The sequence below is a fragment of the Notechis scutatus genome, chromosome 3, assembly GCF_049901735.1.
Source record: "Notechis scutatus isolate UNSWTSFEM ecotype Mainland chromosome 3, rNotScu1.2, whole genome shotgun sequence".
Taxonomy (NCBI): Eukaryota; Metazoa; Chordata; class Lepidosauria; order Squamata; family Elapidae; genus Notechis; species Notechis scutatus.
This window is the reverse complement of record NC_142011.1, coordinates 41,693,831-41,712,155: the sequence shown is the minus strand read 5'-3', so window position 1 is coordinate 41,712,155 and position 18,325 is coordinate 41,693,831.

The following is an 18,325-nucleotide window of genomic DNA, read 5'->3' as shown; positions in this document are numbered from 1 at the left end:
CAACCACCCAGACGTTTTAATCAGAAGTAATTTCCAAAGGTTCCAAAATCACCAAACAATCCAAACAGACTATTTCTTTTAGATACCTTCTTCTTCTTCACTTTCTCTTTCTGGGGTTAAAGTAATCACAAATCCTTTTCAAATATATTTTTTTGGAAGTTTTTTAATGTTTAAGAACTCTTTGCAATTCTAGGCAATCTTCTCCTTATTTTCAATTTTTGCTCTAATTTTTTTCACTCTCCCTTCCCACTCACAGCCAAAAAGGTTTTTTTTTTTTCCCGCTGTCACTTTAGGAAGGAGAGTAGAACAAAGAAAAAACTTTCCCCTTTAGAGTATTCGCAGCTTGTAACTCTCACAAGGAATAATATATACTTAGCAGCCTTCAAGGTTCCAGGTCACTTTCTCCTGTCTTGTCCCGGTTAGAAGCAACTTTCACTGTTCTTCCAGCTTTCTCCCTCCTGCACCTGCTTTCCCGGCTGCAGCTTTCTTCGTGGCGGCCATTGCTGACCGCTGTTCCTCCGCCTCGGGAATAGGGGGTTTAGCCGGCTGGGGAGGGGGTTTGCGGCACCCCCAAACCCCTTGCCGGATCCCCCCTGTCTTCAGCTGCCTCTACAGGGCAGCTATATTCCCCAGATCCAAATGGATCGGGGGAACCTTGGCGGCGAACGCAGCAGGGATCGCGCGGTCGCGAATCCCTGCCGCCGCCGAAAGCTTGCAAACCGGAAGTCCCCGGTTGTTAAAATTTTTGAATCTCACCCCGTGTGATTACTATCACTGGACTTAATAATTTAAAAACTGTGCTTTAGTTCTTCCTGAGTACTTTGATAAACTGACTGCAAAAAAGGATAAATCTTTAGAAACTGGTTGTGAAAGAAGATATCCAATTTCAATTAGTCCCAATGAAAGATCGCAGACTTTGAATGCCAACATTGAATTATTATCATATACTAAACTTATTGCAAAGAAGCCCCTAATCTGCTGAGAAATTCTTACTCTTGAAATTCCAATACTGAGGCAATCTAGACTTATACGGGATGAAAAGTCTTAAAGTCTAACACAAGGTATTTGACAATGTTTGGAGCTACTGCAGAGCAATGCTCATAAGAAATTTTTCTTCCCTCCACCCTTCCCTTGGGACCTGTTCCTCAGGTGTTATGGAAATGAAGATGTAGAATTAAACCTTCCACCCTGGAGAGATGGGACAAACATAAACATCCTGTTTAAACAATTTGTTGATTGAATCACGACAGGAATATCACATTTTAAAAGAATCAGAACTGGGGGTGGGGGTTGGGAAAATTCTTTGATCTTTTTCCTTAGGTGAGAAGATACAGTCCCTCTAAATAATCTATTTTGGGCAGAAACAACATAAAAACAGTGAAATCCAAAACTATCTCTGTCATATGTGTGGTCACTTGCATATTGGTTCATGCTGGACAATTCCTGCCTAACAGAGTGATAGAGAAATACAGGCAACATGAAACTTGCAGATACACATGAGCACCTTGACATATACATTGCTCAAAAAAATAAAGGGAACACAAAAATAAGACATCCTAGATCTGAATGAATGAAATATTCTTATTAAATACGTTGTTCATTACATAATTGAATGTGCTGACAACAAAATCACATAAAAATTATCAATGGAAATCAAATTTAGCAACCCATGGAGGTCTGGATTTGGAGTTACACTCAAAATTAAAGTGAAAAAAAACACTACAGGCTGATCCAACTTTGATGTAATGTCCTTAGAACAAGTCAAAATGAGGCTCAGTAGTGTGTGTGGCCTCCATGTGCCTGTATGACCTCCCTACAATGCCTGGGTGTGCTCCTGATGAGGTGGCGGATGGTCTCCTGAGGGATCTCCTCCCACACCTGGACGAAAGCATCCCCCAACTCCTGGACAGTCTGTGGTGCAACGTGGCATTGGTGGATGGAGCGAGACATGATGTCCCAGATGTGCTCAATTGGATTCAGGTCTAGGGAACGGGCGTGCCAGTCCATAACATCAATGCCTTCATCTTGCAGGAACTGCTGACACACTCCAGCCACATGAGGTCTAGCATTGTCTTGCATTAGGAGGAACCCAGGGCCAACCGCACCAGCATATGGTCTCACAAGGAGTCTGAGGATCTCATCTCGGTACCTAATGGCAGTCAGGCTACCTCTGGTGTGGACATGGAGGGCTGTGCTCCCCCCTAAAGAAATGCCACCCCACACCATTACTGACCCACTGCCAAACCGGTCATGCTGGAGGATGTTGCAGACAGCAGAACATTCTTGACAGTGTCTCCAGACTCTGTCACGTCTGTCACATGTGCTCAGTGTGAACCTGCTTTCATCTGTGAAGAGCACAGGGTGCCAGTGGCGAATTTGCCAATCTTGGTGTTCTCTGGCAAATGCCAAACCCCCACCTGTGGACGTCGGGCCCTCATACCACCCTCATGGAGTCTGTTTCTGACCGTTTGAGCAGCCACATGCACATTTGTGGCCTACTGGAGGTCATTTTGCAGGGCTCTGGCAGTGCTCTTCCTGTCCCTCCTTGCACAAAGGCAAAGGTAGCGGTCCTGATGCTGGGGTGTTGCCCTCCTATGGCCTCCTCCACATCTCCTGATATACTGGCCTGTCTCCTGGTAGCGCCTCCATGTTCTGGACACTACGCTGACAGACACAGCAAACCTTCTTGCCACAGCTCCCATTGATGTGCCATCCTGGATGAGCTGCACTACCTGAGCCACTTGTGTGGGTTGTAGACTCTGTCTCATGCTACCACTAGAGTGAAAGCACCACCAGCATTCAAAAGTGACCAAACCACCAGCCAGAAAGCATAGGAACTGAGAAGTGGTCCGTGATCACCACCTGCAGAACCACTCCTTTATCGGGGATGTCTTGCTAACTGCCTATGCTTTCCACCTGTTGTCTATTCCATTTGCACAACAGCATGTGAAATTGATTGTCAATCAGTGTTGCTACCTAAGTGGACAGTTTGATTTCACAGAAGTGTGATTGACTTGGAGTTACATTGTGTTGTTTAAGTGTTCCCTTTATTTTTTTGAGCAGTGTACTCTTAGGTGTGGTGTACTCTCAGGTTAAAATCTCCAGAAATTCTTCCAATTTTTACCTGGGAGGCTCAGATCATTGGCATTAATCATGTCCTCTTCCATTCTCTAAATGTAAAAAAGGCATTTTTACCATAAAAAATTAGGTGGTTCATGTCTGGATGTGAATGGTTTTCATGAAAAGTGTCTTTAGAAATGTCTGTACATTCCAAGCAATATAGTACTAACAATCTTATAGACGCTATAGTCAACATGCTTTCCAAAAGGATGTATTCCTTCCCCACCACCTCAGTGCTTTTTGGAAATGTAAGAAAGCATCAAAATACATTATATGACTCTCCAGTGGACAATAGCATTGCTTAATGGGGTGGACAATTTGATAATAGGACATGCATGCTTAGCTTCACTGTTCTTTGTTCTGCTTCAAAGGATAACATTTTTGTGGCTAAGATATGCCAAGACCTAATGTGCCAAGCAGATAATGAATAAACTAGGTTCAGCGCATGTGACTTATTCTATTTTTATTTGGAATTTTTCTAGTAATCAAAGCATTACCTTTGATGGGGATTCTTCCTACTCTATTGATGCTCTATCTTACGGGAAGGAAGGAAGGAAGGAAGGAAGGAAGGAAGGAAGGAAGGAAGGAAGGAAGGAAGGAAGGAAGGAAGGAAGGAAGGAAGGAAGGAAGGAGATGGGAATGAGGAGAAGGAAGGAAGGAAAGAAGGAAGGAAGGAGTTAATACAGCTTTAGCTTAGTCTCTTTCAGAATTGCCTACACAAAAATGTTGTCAATCCTTCTCCTTCTGCTATTTATTTATTATTTTTGGGGTGGAAAAAGAAGCGGGGTGGCACAGTGGTTAGAACACAGTACTTCATGCTACTTCTGCTAATCACCGGCTGCCAGTAGTTTGGCAGTTCGGGTCTCATCTCACCTTCCATCCTTCCATCCTTCCGAGGTGGGTAAAATGAGAACCCAGATTGTTGATGCTGACTCTGTAAACCACTTAGAGAGGGCTATAAAGCACTATAAAGTGGTGTATAAGTCTAAGTGCTATTGTTAAATGAGCTTTAATTGTAAATTGCTTCTGAGGAGTCAATGGGATTTATTGCCTCTGCCACCTCAGATGTGAAATGTTGGCTGTTATGACACAATATATTGCTTTTTAATAAGCTCAGCCTCCAATGTCTTACTTTCCTTGGTAATGGGAACAAAATGCTTTGTTGGTCTCTCCCCATCTTTTCACTGGGGGCGGGGAGGCATTTGCACCAGGAAACTGAGGGTTGGTTAACCCTTTCATTTCTCGAGATGTTATGTATAGGCCCAAGGCCTGGGGAAAGGGAGAATAGCCGGGAGGCGGGACTGGGTATGATGAATTATATCAAGTTGGCCATGCCCACCCAGTCACTTGACCATCCGGCCATGCCTACTCAGCAAGTCATTAGGGCAGAGAACCAGTTGTTAAATTATTTGAATCTCACCACTGGACACACCCTTCTTGTTGTGGGGAAAATAGGAAAAGGAAGGAGTGTTGAATATGTTCTCCACCTTGAGTTATTTGTAAATCATGCATTTGGTTGACTTGATTATTGCTACTTTAATTCTACATAGAATATTTGTTTATTTAAAACACATATGATTTTCTTTTAGTTTGAAAGGGCCTTTTGAGCTGTCTTTAAGATAGATAAGCACAGGACACATAAGATCCATTAAATAGAAAAGGAAAACTAGAAAAGAGAAACCCCCAGGGGCTAAATTTGTATGATTCTTTTAACAACTAACTATATCACAACTGTAATGGCCAGCAGCTGGAAGCTTTAAGTTTTCTTATGACAACTGGTTAAAAAGAATTCAATGCCAGAAGGAGCCAAAACTACTTTGTGTTTTTTCGTTTTGCCAAAGTGATGGAGTGGCCTAGATTTTTTTCCCCTTCTTACTCTTCTACAGTCTGATGAAATGAGCTCTCAGCAGAATTTATGACAGTTTTGATTTTCTGTTTTGATACACTAAAACAAAAAAGAGTTTGAGGGCAGTAATTAAGCAAGATAGATTGGCATGTTAATTATCCTTTGTTTCAGGTACCCCATTTGGGATATTGATAGCATATCCTGTGTATATTAAAGCAATGGGGGAAATCCAGTGTGATCTGCTTACTAATTTAAAGATGGTCTGAGTAAAGCATAGCTACCTTTTAATTTCAGTAGCTGAAAGACAATGTGGGAAGCTGAAGATGAACTCTACTTCTGTTGCATTTGCTTGAAATTCTTTTATAATATTGTCTCAGTTGATCAGTTATTTCCTGTTGATATAATTGGGCTCTTTTTTTAATAGAACAAAGCATAACATGCAGTTTGGCATTAAACATTACACCAACAAAATACACAATCCATTGAAATCCAGGTTTTGGAAACTGTGCTGTTCACTTATAAAGGCACAGTATCACAAGAAACAGATTGTCTTTGTAACAATCTACTAGGAATCATATCTAATCTTAAACAAAAAGGAATTTAACATATTCAAAACAATAAGAGGCATACCATTACTCTGCCTCTTATGTGCAGACTCAACTTCTGGTAATTAGAGCTTCCTTTTGTGGAAATAATTCAGATCAAGTCAGAGTTGCAAAGCAGGAATTTAAGAAAACTGTCTAGTATCCTGGATCTTAAGGGATGCTCCTGGTAATATTGGAACAAATACAGTCTAAAAAATGTAAAGAAAATATAGAAATATTTTTAAAAATGATTTATTTACTTATTGTATTCGGCTTGTCTTTGATGCAGGGAAAATTCCTAAGTGGGCACCACTGTCTGATACTTAAGTGCATCTGACTATTCATTTAAATAAAAACAAAACAGTCACCTTGTGTGACCTGTGAAGGAAAGGCAAGTACAATTTTAGCAAAGCAGCATATGTCATGCATTTTTATTGATTTGAAATTGTAATTCTTCCTTCTTGCTGTGTCAATAGTTCCAAGTCTTCCATTAAAATTAGTCAAAAAGCTAAAATAGAATTTTCTCCTTCTTTCAGTGGAATGCTTGAGAAATTTTTATTTCCTATCCACAGATATGTGATTTGATGATAACAATGGTGATGTTTTTAATTACCAATCACTTTTCTTGAGAAGTAGTCTCCATCTGCAAAAAAGGAGGTATGGAAAAGAAAACAGATTAGTTGTGTCAGAAAAGAAATTAACCCAACCAACGTTTTATATAATAATTGCAAGCTTAGAGTTTATTGAACAGGATGTTTAGAAGCCAGAAAAAAGAAGTGAAAATTATGACTGTTTATACCAAAGACATTTTGACAAGGTAATGTTTTCATGCATTATAATATAAGGGGGGGGCATGTTTCAACTAGATATATGTGGCCATTTTTACTCATTTGATTCCCCCTCTTTCAGATTCTTGTTGGAGTCACCTTGTTCCCTTATATTCAAGGCTGAAGGTATCTGAGGCCTGTAGAGGGTGTAAGGATGCATTTTTTCTATGAGTCAACTTAAGTATGCCAGCATGGAAAGTGAGCAATGAGACAGGCAGAATAGGACAACTCGCAACAACCAACTTGCCACAACCAATTCACTGCAGACAACTCACCATGGCCAGCTCACCAAGGGACAATCAATTGTAGGATAATTCAACAATTCAAGTTAATTATATACAATTATTTAAAAAAATGTTTGCTATTTCCATTTTATTTTGTCCCTCCTTTGGCATCTTTAATGATTCTATTTGACTATTTCAATACTAGTGTCCCATGGGGAATTGTTCTGCAGCAAGATGGCTGTTAGTTGTTCTGCAGTGAGTTGACTGCAGCAAATTGGCTACAGGAAGATGGCTGTGGCAAGTTGGCCATGGTGAGTTAGCTGTGGCGAGTTGTCGTAGACCAGGGGTCTTCAAACTTGATACCTTTAAGACTTGTGGACTTCAACTCCCAGAATTCCTTCTCCAGTCATGTTAGCTTAGAAATTCTGGGAACTGAAGTCCACAAGTCTTAAACTTGCCAAGTTTGAAGACCCTTGTTGTAGCCAGAGGCTGAGATGTGGGACAGCTTGCTGTAGGACCAGGAGTCATTTGCTGCTCTTCTGCAGCCCTGCCTTCACTCGAGTAAAGCAGACAGGGGTGTCTCTTCTCTTTCCTTTATTAGGCTTACTGTGCTCATAATTAAAGTTAATAATTAATTCCTTTAGGAAATTATTGATATGAAGATTTCCTGGGCACATTTCTCAGTTCCCTACAGAGACATAAATTACATTCCATATTTATGTCTTCCTGAATGTGGAGCCAAGAGGTGCTTTAATTCACATGAGAGCTGCTGGGAACTGAGGAAGCTATATTGGTAGGAAACATTGGTAAGAATATTGGTAAGAATAACTGTGTGGACCTTTGTCTTGGAAACATAGCCATACCAGGATCAGGTGTTGGACTAGGAACATCAGGGTCAAGTCCATCTTCAGCCACAGATGCTCAATGGGTGACTTAGTGCTGTATCTCACAACTGTGTTGTTGAGAGGAAAAAGGTTGAGTGTGTTGTCTTTGGACTCCAGAATAAAAATCTAACACACACACACAAATATGCAGTAAGAGAACTCCATTGTTTTGATTGATGAAATCAATCATAGTTGCATGAGTAATGTACCTTCATGAGGTTGACTTATGAGTTAGAAGGCTTGATACATTTAAAGAACATCTCTGTTCATGCTGAAAATAAGAAAGGTGGGCTTGGGAAGCTTATATTGATTTTTACTTCAGCATTGCAAGATTAGTATTATATGATATTTTATGTAACCCAGCAAAAATGATAGAATACAGGACCATCGGAATGGAATTGTAACGATGGGCTGCTTAGTTGTATTCTTGCAAATGTTTCTGCAAAAAAAATAAAAATCAACAAAGCTCAACTCCACAGTTCAGCCCTGAGCTAAAATATTCTCTTCTATGAGAATTATAACTACATAGCTGCAGCTCAATCTGGGCCACCCCTAGGTTCGTCTCTCCCTTTTTTTCATAATTCTGATGGAAATTATTTCAGATCTGCCCTTTAGAACTGCTTATGAAACTGGTAAGATACTAAATTATTCAGGAGTCGTTGACATGTTTGAACACAACTCCCATTTTGCACATGAATCCTAATGCTGAATTAATCAGAATGAATTCAAGAGTGAAGGTTTCAAATGTAGTGTTTTAGAAGTTAGGAGGGCAAAGCAGCATTTTTTTTTTTTAAAAAAAAAAAACTGTTTCCCTTGCCCAAAACACAACAGATAGGCTTTCTGTAGAAGCAGGAAATTCAGACAAATGTTTTCTCTACCTGGTTGCTAAGCAACATGGGAGCAAGGCTCCTAATTAGATCTGCTCACCCCGAGTGACCTCTTTGGTAACATACTTTTTTATGCTTTTAATTAGAAATGAACGCTTAGTTTTACACCTTCTAGGTGTGATTGCCCCACATTGCTATTCAGACATCTATGAGGATAATTAAAACAAGAACTGTAGAATATCTGAGATGTTAGAACATGATAAATGTTCATCTAAACTCTTCAAAACAGCTGTAGATGGAACCTGCAAATCAGATAACTGTTTTCCTGCCAAACACTCCCTACTACAGAAATAGGATTTCCACATTCTTCAAAATGTTCATCCTCTCCCCATGTGCTACACATAATATCAAATCTCTCCCAAATTAGCCTTTGCCAGGCTGGATACTTAGATGTTGTGGGCATTGTTACTTAGGAATTATGATACCAGAAGAAGGTAGAGATAGCTGGTTTTCTCCCTGCAATGCTTCCCATAATCACAGGGAAAATGACACATAAATTTGATTGCACATCCAGTTACAGATGGTCCTTGATTTATGAGTATAATTGAGCCCACAATTTCAGTTGTAAGTCGCAATGGTCATAAAGGGAGTTACCACGTGAGCAAACAACTGATTTTATGACTCTTTTTGTGGTGCTTCCTAAGTGAATGTGTGATCGTAAGGGAACACATGGTCATGAAGCAAACCTTATATTTTTTTCTGGAAACTGAAAGTAAACACCGGTATCTAGCAAAAGAATAATAAATTGTGGTCATATCATTGCAGGAAATTGCAAACAGCTATAAATGTAGGCAGGTTGCAAAGCACCTAAAATGCAGTCACGTGACTGTGAGGGGTGAGGCAGACATCAGAAATTTGAATCTGGGATTTTCACGATCTGTCATAATTTGGGCCAGTCGCGAAGTGCCTGGTCGCAAAATAAGGACTACCCGTACTCTCATGCAGTGCAGAAGAGAATATTGCTATTGTCCCTTAAACTGACAGATGATCCATTTTTCAAAATAAATGTACAAAGGTCAATTGACAGCTTAAAATTCAAATCTGCAAATGACATGAGAGGGCAATTTTAAAGGAGCCTAATCATTAATGAGAATACATATTTTACTCAATGATTATTGGTCATAGATCCAAAATTCAAATCCTAATTTCCTGATTCGCTTGAGGAGTAAAATCACCATACACGTGACAAGGATGGGTTGATTATGATTGTCTGTTGGTATCTACGGAATGTTATTTGCATCATTGTTTCACTGTGCAAATGATGTGCATTATATGATTTCCATCTTTTGTGTGATAAACAATTGTGATGTCACTGTGATTTTTATCAGATGTCTTGTGAACAGATAGGGAAGAATTGAATGTGTGACTGCCGTTGTTTGGATTCACACTTTACACTGGGCCAAAATACTAAAAGTCAAACTCAGGTATTATGTTAGTAAAATAATAAAGATGGGACATAAATAAATACTAAATTGAAATAAAATAAACTTAAGCTTATGCCTTTCAGTAGCATGGGAACCTAGGGAAATATGTTTTAATTAAAAGTATATTCAAAAATTCATGTGCTGAATACATCTAGGGGCTTGCATTCTTTATTATTCCACATGATAACTGTGTGAAATAAGGGGATGATTAAGGGTGAAAGCTTGGTAATTAATGGGGTGGGATGTGCTATTGTATTGAAATCCCATGCAAGATGCAGGAATCTAATGGAACCTCATTAAATACTTCTTTCAGGATAATTAGACACCTCCCATTCCTAAAAATGGGGAGTCATTTTATATCAGCAGGCAACAGGGCCTTTATTTGAATTTCAGGAAAAGTCACTAAGGCAGTAAGACAGCAATTATTGTTGCCTTTGAAATTTTAACTTGAGCAAGATTGTCTACGAGTCTAGATTAGAAGGGAGTTACAAGCATGACTGCAGCTTGTATTGTGTTCTCTTAATTTGTCTCACTGTCTGTACAACATTGTCAGTGCTTACTTTCCTGTTATGGGAATCCAGCCAATAGTCTAAAGTAGATTCTGCCACAACTGTAAGTGTAATTCACAAACCATACCTCCACCGGGCCAAGTTTCCTTTATGGTAACATTTCTTGGATCTTTTAATGACTTAAATTATTGCATTTTTCCTAAAGACATGATTTTTGATAATTTGGGAGGCAATTTGCCTAATCCCCAAATGGGTTTTGAGCATGTGGCAATTTAAAGTACGTTATGGCAATCCATCTGTGAACTGTATCTGATTCCAGCCAGGTCAATTTTCAGTAGAAGATGGATTGAGGAAGGTGCTGTGGGCTTTAAGATGTTCATAATTTCGCTGGTCACGGAATGGAGCAAACAGATGGTCCCTAGTTATCTGCAGCAGACTTTGAAGTTACATCTCATTTTCAAGGTCCACGTACATTGCTGTTAGGCCCATTTAAGCTGTAAAGTGGATATTAAAGGAAGTGACCTATTGTTTTATAAATCCTTTTCTAAACACCTGCAGCCTTCCTGGCCTCAGACCTATTTTTAACCTCAGAAACAAGTATGTTGTCTTTACTGTATTAATAAGGAACACGTTTGAAAAAGCATTTGTGGATTCCACTGACTTAATTTCTCAAACAGTGTTACCTACTGCTAGAAAAAGTGGGGCAGAGACTGTGAGGGTAGGTAGCTACTTAGAATGGCTTATTTAGTCACCTGTCAAGTTGCTAAACTAAGTTGCAGGCATGGAAGTATTCTTCATTTGGACTCTTCTTAAACGTGTTTTTAAAACATACTTAAGAGGGTTAAAGCTATATAAAAATATTTCAATTGAGATATGAATGCTTGGAAGAGGGCTACACAATGAAGTAGGAGAGATGAATAAGAAAAAGACACTACTCTCAACTATTGTTATAAGGGAACGGTGGTGCTGGTGGTAGAAGTAGACTGTGGAATTGATAAAAGAGCATTGAATTAAAGAAATTAGCTCCCCACAAAAGTAATAAAATCAATAAAACAAATAGCCATATAAAATTTCTCAACTGGTGGAAAAACTGTAATGAACTTTAGTGATAGAACCAGGTATGCACAGCTGTTCTGTTTCCCAATTCATACGGTGCTTCTTTTAAGCACTAAATCTGATTTTGGACACAGATATAATATTATTTCAAATGATCGATAAACTTTTTATAAACTTACTTATGCAGGAATAAGGGTAAGATCTGACAAGCACTTCAAAAACTGGTTGTCAGGCCTTTTACGGAAAGCTCCCTCTGTAAAAGCCAACTGCTGTGTCTGGCCTGGCACCCAAGCAAAAGTGCTCCCAAGGACCAGTGCCCAGTGACTGGAAGGGAGGTGTGTGTCTGCTGCAGCCTAAAGCTGGCAAAAAATAGGCATATCCCAGTCCAATTTTATTCACCACATCACTGATCAATTGTGTTAGACTGTTCTCACGACAAAAGTTGTGTTGAGAGTATAGGGGAAAATACAAATTAAAAGTTGGACAGTTAAGTCCCATTCTTTGAATGAAGAATGTGAGAAAAATCTTGAGGAAGTGTGTCATCAAAAGAGTTTCAGGGCAAGTTTGAGCTACTTTTAGGGGAAGGCGAGGATCAGCTCTTTGTGAGGAAATAATGCAGGGCCAGGTGAGCCAGCAGGGATCTTGTATCCTTTTTGTTTATGATTTGTTTTGTTCATAGAGATTTTGAGGAGGATGCTTAAATAGTCCAGGCTTTATTCAGACAAGAAATGTAGAAATAATTTATTCAAATTAAAAATGCAGAAATAAAGACTGGAAGCTAAAACATAAAAAAGAATGGTTGCTGGAATTGGGTATGTCTAGTTTAATAAAAAAGGAGGACGAGGGGGATGATATGATAGCAGCGTTCCCATATTTGAGGGGCTGCCACAAAGAAGAGGGAGTCAACCTATTTTCCAAAGCACCTGAAGGCAGGACAAGAAGCAATGGATAGAAACTAATCAAGGAGAGAAGCAACCTAGAATGTGTTCCTTACCGTTAGAACTATTAAAATAGTGGAACAACTTGCCTCCAGAAGTTGTGGATGCTCAACACTGGAAGTGTTTAAGAAGAGATTGGACAACCATTTGTCTGCAATGGTATAGAATTTTCTGCCTGAGCAAGGGGTTAGACTAGAAGACCTCCAAGGTCCCTTCCAATTGTTATTCTGTACTGGGAGAAATTCTGTGCAAGAATCAAGAAACCATGCAAGAGCCATGTTGACTTCATTTTTTTCTTGCTAGCTTATAATATCTTCCCAAAGGAAAATGTCATTATTATTGTTCTGTCTTCTGTACCTTAAAACATGGTAATGGGAAGAATTTCTGAAATATTTTCCCTTTTTGCTACCTCTCTTTCTCTTATGACTTTACTTTCCCATCTCATATAAAGGGGACAGTGTTCTGATGCCTTCAGAGCAGCTGTCAGGAAAAGGCAGTAGGGCCAAAGGTCTCTTTCTCAGGACATGTTCCAGTTGGCTTCCTTGTCAGACAGCAGAAAAACAGGGCTGCTGACAGCTGTTGTGTGTGTGTGTGGGGGGGGATTAAACCATTTGCTAAGAACCAGGTGTCATGGTAAAATCGGCTCATATTACCTTATTTATAAATCCTCAAGTAGTGAGCTTGAACAGAGCTCTTGTTGCTTATGTGTGAACAGGCTGAGTGAGGGAGTTTATATTGATGGAAAAATATCATGAAAAGCGAGTGTGTTGCAGGTTTTTTGTTGCATGATCCTCACAGGCATTTTACATGCTGCCCATTATAGGCTCAATAGCTTTCATTCTCTTAACTGCATTTGTAAACATGTCACAGCTTTATATTTTATTATATCTCTCAAAGGTTATGAGTTCTGTATGGAGAGATACATCTTCCAGCCATATATTTCCTTCTGATTTATAACTTACTTGCATAGTACGGCAACTAGCTGCTGCTTGTCCTTGAAATATTTTCTACTTTTACCTGGAATGTCACTTACCAGAATGTAAAAAGATGGTGGAGATTTGTTTTCAGACTAGCAAGTTTCTTTTAATGTAGACTTATAGCTCATCTGTCTTGTTTCATGTCTGGCTACCTGAGAAAGCTGACAATAGTATAGTCTATCCATGAACTTCTGCTTCCAGAAAATTTATAAGTGTGTTCCCTTTCATCAAATTGTGCAAGTGGTCAGAGAAAACCCTCTGGTTTTCAGTGGAAATCAGGATGAAATGACGCAAGATACCTACAGTTTTACTGGAGTAAGATGAAGAACATGTCCAACTGAGCACAGATAAGAACCTTTACTAGGGATTATCTTGTGGCAACAAGAATGCTGAAATGCATTTATTTCTTTGATCCTATTGTGTCCATGGATAGCTGGCTGGTAATCCTAATTCAGATGATTTTTTTCCCTTGTTAAGTAAGCAAGGTCCTGGAGGACTTCTGCAAGAATATTTTGAGGACTCTTCTAGGCATCTATTGGATAAAGTTGGGGAACCAATTTAATGCTATGTACTGAGCATATCCAGAGAGAAGCCCCATTGCTACAAAATGCAGTTTCCATCCTTAGCTTCTTAAGCATTACAATAGGATACAAGTAATAGTTTTGAAAGCTGCTGTTAGATCAAGTAGTACAAGGTCATGCTATCCTTATCTTGTCCATCAGGTAACCAAAGCCATCTCTGTACCAAAGAGGAGTCTAAACTCAGAATATAAAGGATTCAAACAAGCTTTTTCCTTTAATATTTCCTGAAATCAAGGCAGTTCTCCACAGGATCCAGCTTTTTAATTAGAATGACAAAAGCAGTATCATGCAGTCAAATGTTAAGCTGACTCTTAACATTTGATTGATATACAACATCATAGGAAATTTTTAAAAAGGGCAGAAATGATGCCATGTTGCTATTTTTAAAATCTCACCTACCCAACCCCATCCCAACACGTCCTGGGCCTTTGACTATATTATGATTAATGGTTATAACTATAATTTATGAACTATGACCTATCACTTTGTTGTTTGTATGTATACTAAGAGCTTATACACCGGAGACAAATTCCTTGTGTGTCCAATCACACTTGGCCAATAAAGAATTCTGTTCTGTTCTATTCTAATTCTACCTCTATTCCTTTCCCACTAGCTTGGATAAATATGAATGTTGGGTGTTAGCCAATATTCATTGTTTTATAAGCAAGGATCTCACCAAATGATCACTGGTAGGCCAGAGTCTTTTGAAATCCTTATAACTCTTCAATTGGTTAACAGTGTTAAGATATCATGTTTTATTATTAAATTAGTTTGCCGCCCATCTTGCTGAAAGGTCATTTCTGTGAGATCAATCATTTTGGAAATATAATGTGATCTTCAAGTTATTGGGTGGCTCTTTACAGAGACTAAGAAAAGTGCTTCCAAATCTGTGGAAAGAAGAAAATGTATGCTTGTTTCTATGCCCACAAAAGATCTTTCTGCATCTTTTGATTCCTTCTAAGGGCAAAAGTAGTGCTTGTGTTATGCCTATGTTTAATTCATTCGCAGGGGTAAAAAAAACACACTCAAGCATCTCCAGATAACAGTCTCCTGATGGTCTTTAAAACTTGGCTGTTTGCTTTCGGTAGCTGAAACAGAAACATATTTAGTGTAATTAGACAGCACTGGCACTTGTGGTTTTTCTTTTCTTCTAGTTCTATGAAAAGTACACAGCGCCTTCATTGACTTGTCCTAAATTATTAACAGAAGTCAACATTTAAGACAGGTCTGAGGTTGTATAAATTAAACTGAACTCTTTTGAAACTTGGAGGTGGGAGTGGGAGTTAGATTATACATACAGATTCCCATATTCAGGATGGGAATGGATCACAAACCTACTTTCCTTTCATCAAACTCTTGAGTATGCTCCCCATTAGCAAAAGGTTACATTATTTCCTAAATAATTAAAGACTGGGTATTAATCACTTTGATAGTACAGAGTGGTACTATCATTTGAAATAAACAAGGGTTCCATGGGCACAGATTCACATGCCTGAAGAAAGCTTATCCACAGAGATATCCTGATCCCATTGATCTCTTGCATTTATATCTCATCCTTCCTTTCAGAGGGCTGAGTGGTATAAATCGCGTTATTCTACAATATCACGTTATTTTACAAAAGAACCCTGCAAATACAGTAACTGGAACAAAGTCACTACTAAATTCCATGATCAAATAGGACTCAAATCTGGAATTAAAGGCTAGTTGTGGTTATGCAGCACACTTCTTATATTTTTTTCCCCAGAATATAAGGGTTTTGATTTGTCTTTAGTATCAAGATTTTAAATATCTCCTAGACATTTACAATAACTACCAATGGCTCCTGGTATATATTGTAACTTTTGGACACAATACTAATGAAAAGAAGTTTCACTAAATAACTGCCATTATGACTGGTTTCTCCATTTTCCTATGTAGACAATATAAGAGTTTGCTAAAGAACATACAAGCAATCTCATTTGGAGACAGTTTGGAGAGGAATGTCACTTTTATTAATAAACTCTTGCAGAGGTGATCCCTAGAGAAAACTACATTTTTGTAACTTTGTTCAAACACAGTAAGAAATGCAAAATAAAAATACAAAATCAGGAAAAGGTCTGTTAAAACTTGGAGTTTCAGTGAGGCATCCAGAGTTTAAGGCTTTGAAGGCAAAAAAATCAAAGATGAATAATTCTTGCTCATCGGGATGTTGGAGTGATGCGAAAGCTATAGTAACATAGTACTCCTTGGACATATTCTAGTACAGGATGGATTGTGGTGGGTGAGACAGAAGTAAATATTTTTTTAAAGGAACAGTTAAAGCCAGAGGGATAAACTGCCTGTACCAACTCCACTCATCTACATTCAAATCTCACAGTCTGTCTTTTCTTACAAACTTACAACTCATTTTTAACTTCATTGTCAAGTGCTTATTCATTTGCCTGGTGCATAATCCAGGAATTAGTGCTCACAAGGAAAAGCAGAGTTTAAAAAAAATAAATCCAATCACACAGACATACATGTAAGTGCATGTAACACACTCTCACACTTGTGACCTTTATGTTCTGTGGCTACCTGACCTGGAGACAAAAGTGAATACATTTGGCAAACTTGAAGCTTATCCAAACGATCGAGCAAGTACTACCTTAGGAGGCTTCTAGTTCCATTTATGAAATACATTTCGTCAGACAAGTTGTGCTTGTGGTAGTAATGTCTATCTACGTATATGTGTTAACTTGTTCTATAGAAACCATCTACCGTATTTGCCGGCGTATAAGACGACTGGGCGTATAAGACGAGCCCCCAACATTTCCACTCAAAATATAGAGTTTGTTATATACTACGCCGTATAAGACGACCCCCACCACCACTTGGAGGCATGTTTTTCAGGGCAAAAAGTCATCTTATACGCCGGCAAATACAGTAATGACATCTAGGAAGCAGACAAGAAGGAAACAAGTGTTCCCGAGCAGTTTTTCTCAACCTCAGCAACTTTAAGGTGTCTGAACTTCAATTCCCAGCATGCAGGCTGGGGAATTCTGGGAGCTGAAGTCCAGACATCTTAATCTTGCTAAGGATGAGAAGCACTAAGATAGAAAAGGCGGGGAGAAGAAGATGATTCAGCCTGTGTGCTTTATGCAGAATATATGATATGCTGGGCAACAAGGAAAGGAAGGAGTGGTTCAGTGGAAACAACAAGGAACTTGGAGAAGCCTTGTAGGATTATGGAAAGAATGTTAAAGTTTCCTTAGAATTGTAGCAACTCTATTTTCCAGTCTTCATAAGGCTTCCTAACGTTTAAGTCTTCATAACGTTTAAGAATCGCCGTTGAATTCAGTGCTTTTGCTGAAACTCACATGTAGTTCTACCTACTAAAAGGGCAATCAATGGCTGGAATATATTTGAATCCTCTGCATGTTAAGTGGGGTTTGGTATAATAGGGTTAACTATGATTTCTGTAGTAAAAGTTTCTGTGAGAGGCATTGCCAAAAGTATGGAAGTAGTGACTCTGTTACCATGCCAGTGAGTCATACAGCATGACTCACTCGACACAAAGCCACATACTGATTTCATTATTATATTCATATAATACTTATTGTTACAGTATGCCTATGCCACGACAACACTTGCGATAAATTGATCGAAAGTACCCGATACAACTCTGAATATACAGAGACTGAAAATGATAATAAACACAAGCCTGAAAACTACGAGTCTTGGATTGGCACTTTAATACAAACTTACTCGTACTTCGCACCCATTTAAAACATGCACCGAAGACGCCCCTCCCAATGAGCAACGCTCCAAAGCGCCTCGGAGTTGAAGCTCTGCGAATTCCGCTAAACGCTTTTCCTGTCAGGAACCGGTGCGAACTTGCGCGAAACCCACAGAGGCTTTAGAGACCGAACTTGCGGTCTCGCAAGTGGGCTTCCCCGGCTCAAGCGGGTCTCTTGCCTTAGCTCGACTGGCCGGGAAAGGAGCTACTGACCTGGCATTATGGCGGCAAGGCAGGAAGCGTCTTTGTCCCGCGGCTGGCGAGCCCTGCCTTCCGCGCTGCCTCGGGGCGTCTCTCGAGCCTTCCGAGAAGCTAGGAGGCCCCCGGCTGCGCGGCTCGGCTTTCCTGCAAGCCTACCAGAAGCTGCGGAGGAGGAAGTGGGATAGGAGCCGCCGCCCGGCCAGCAAGTTTCTTTCCTCCCGCTTGTCCTCCCAAGACCTGGCCTGGGGATTGGAAAAGCCGAGTCGAAACTCTCGCATTCCGCCTCGCGGCTGGCTCTGAAGCATTGCTGTTTTGGATCGAGAGAGAGAGAGAGAGAGAGAGAGAGAGAGAGAGAGAGAGAGAGAGAGAGAAAAGAAACGAATTCTGTTCCTTCTTTAAGTTTGTTTAAGGCTTGTTTAGGAGACAAACTATGTACCGTATTTGCCGGCGTATAAGACGAGCCCCCAACATTTCCACTCAAAATATAGAGTTTGTTATATACTCGCCGTATAA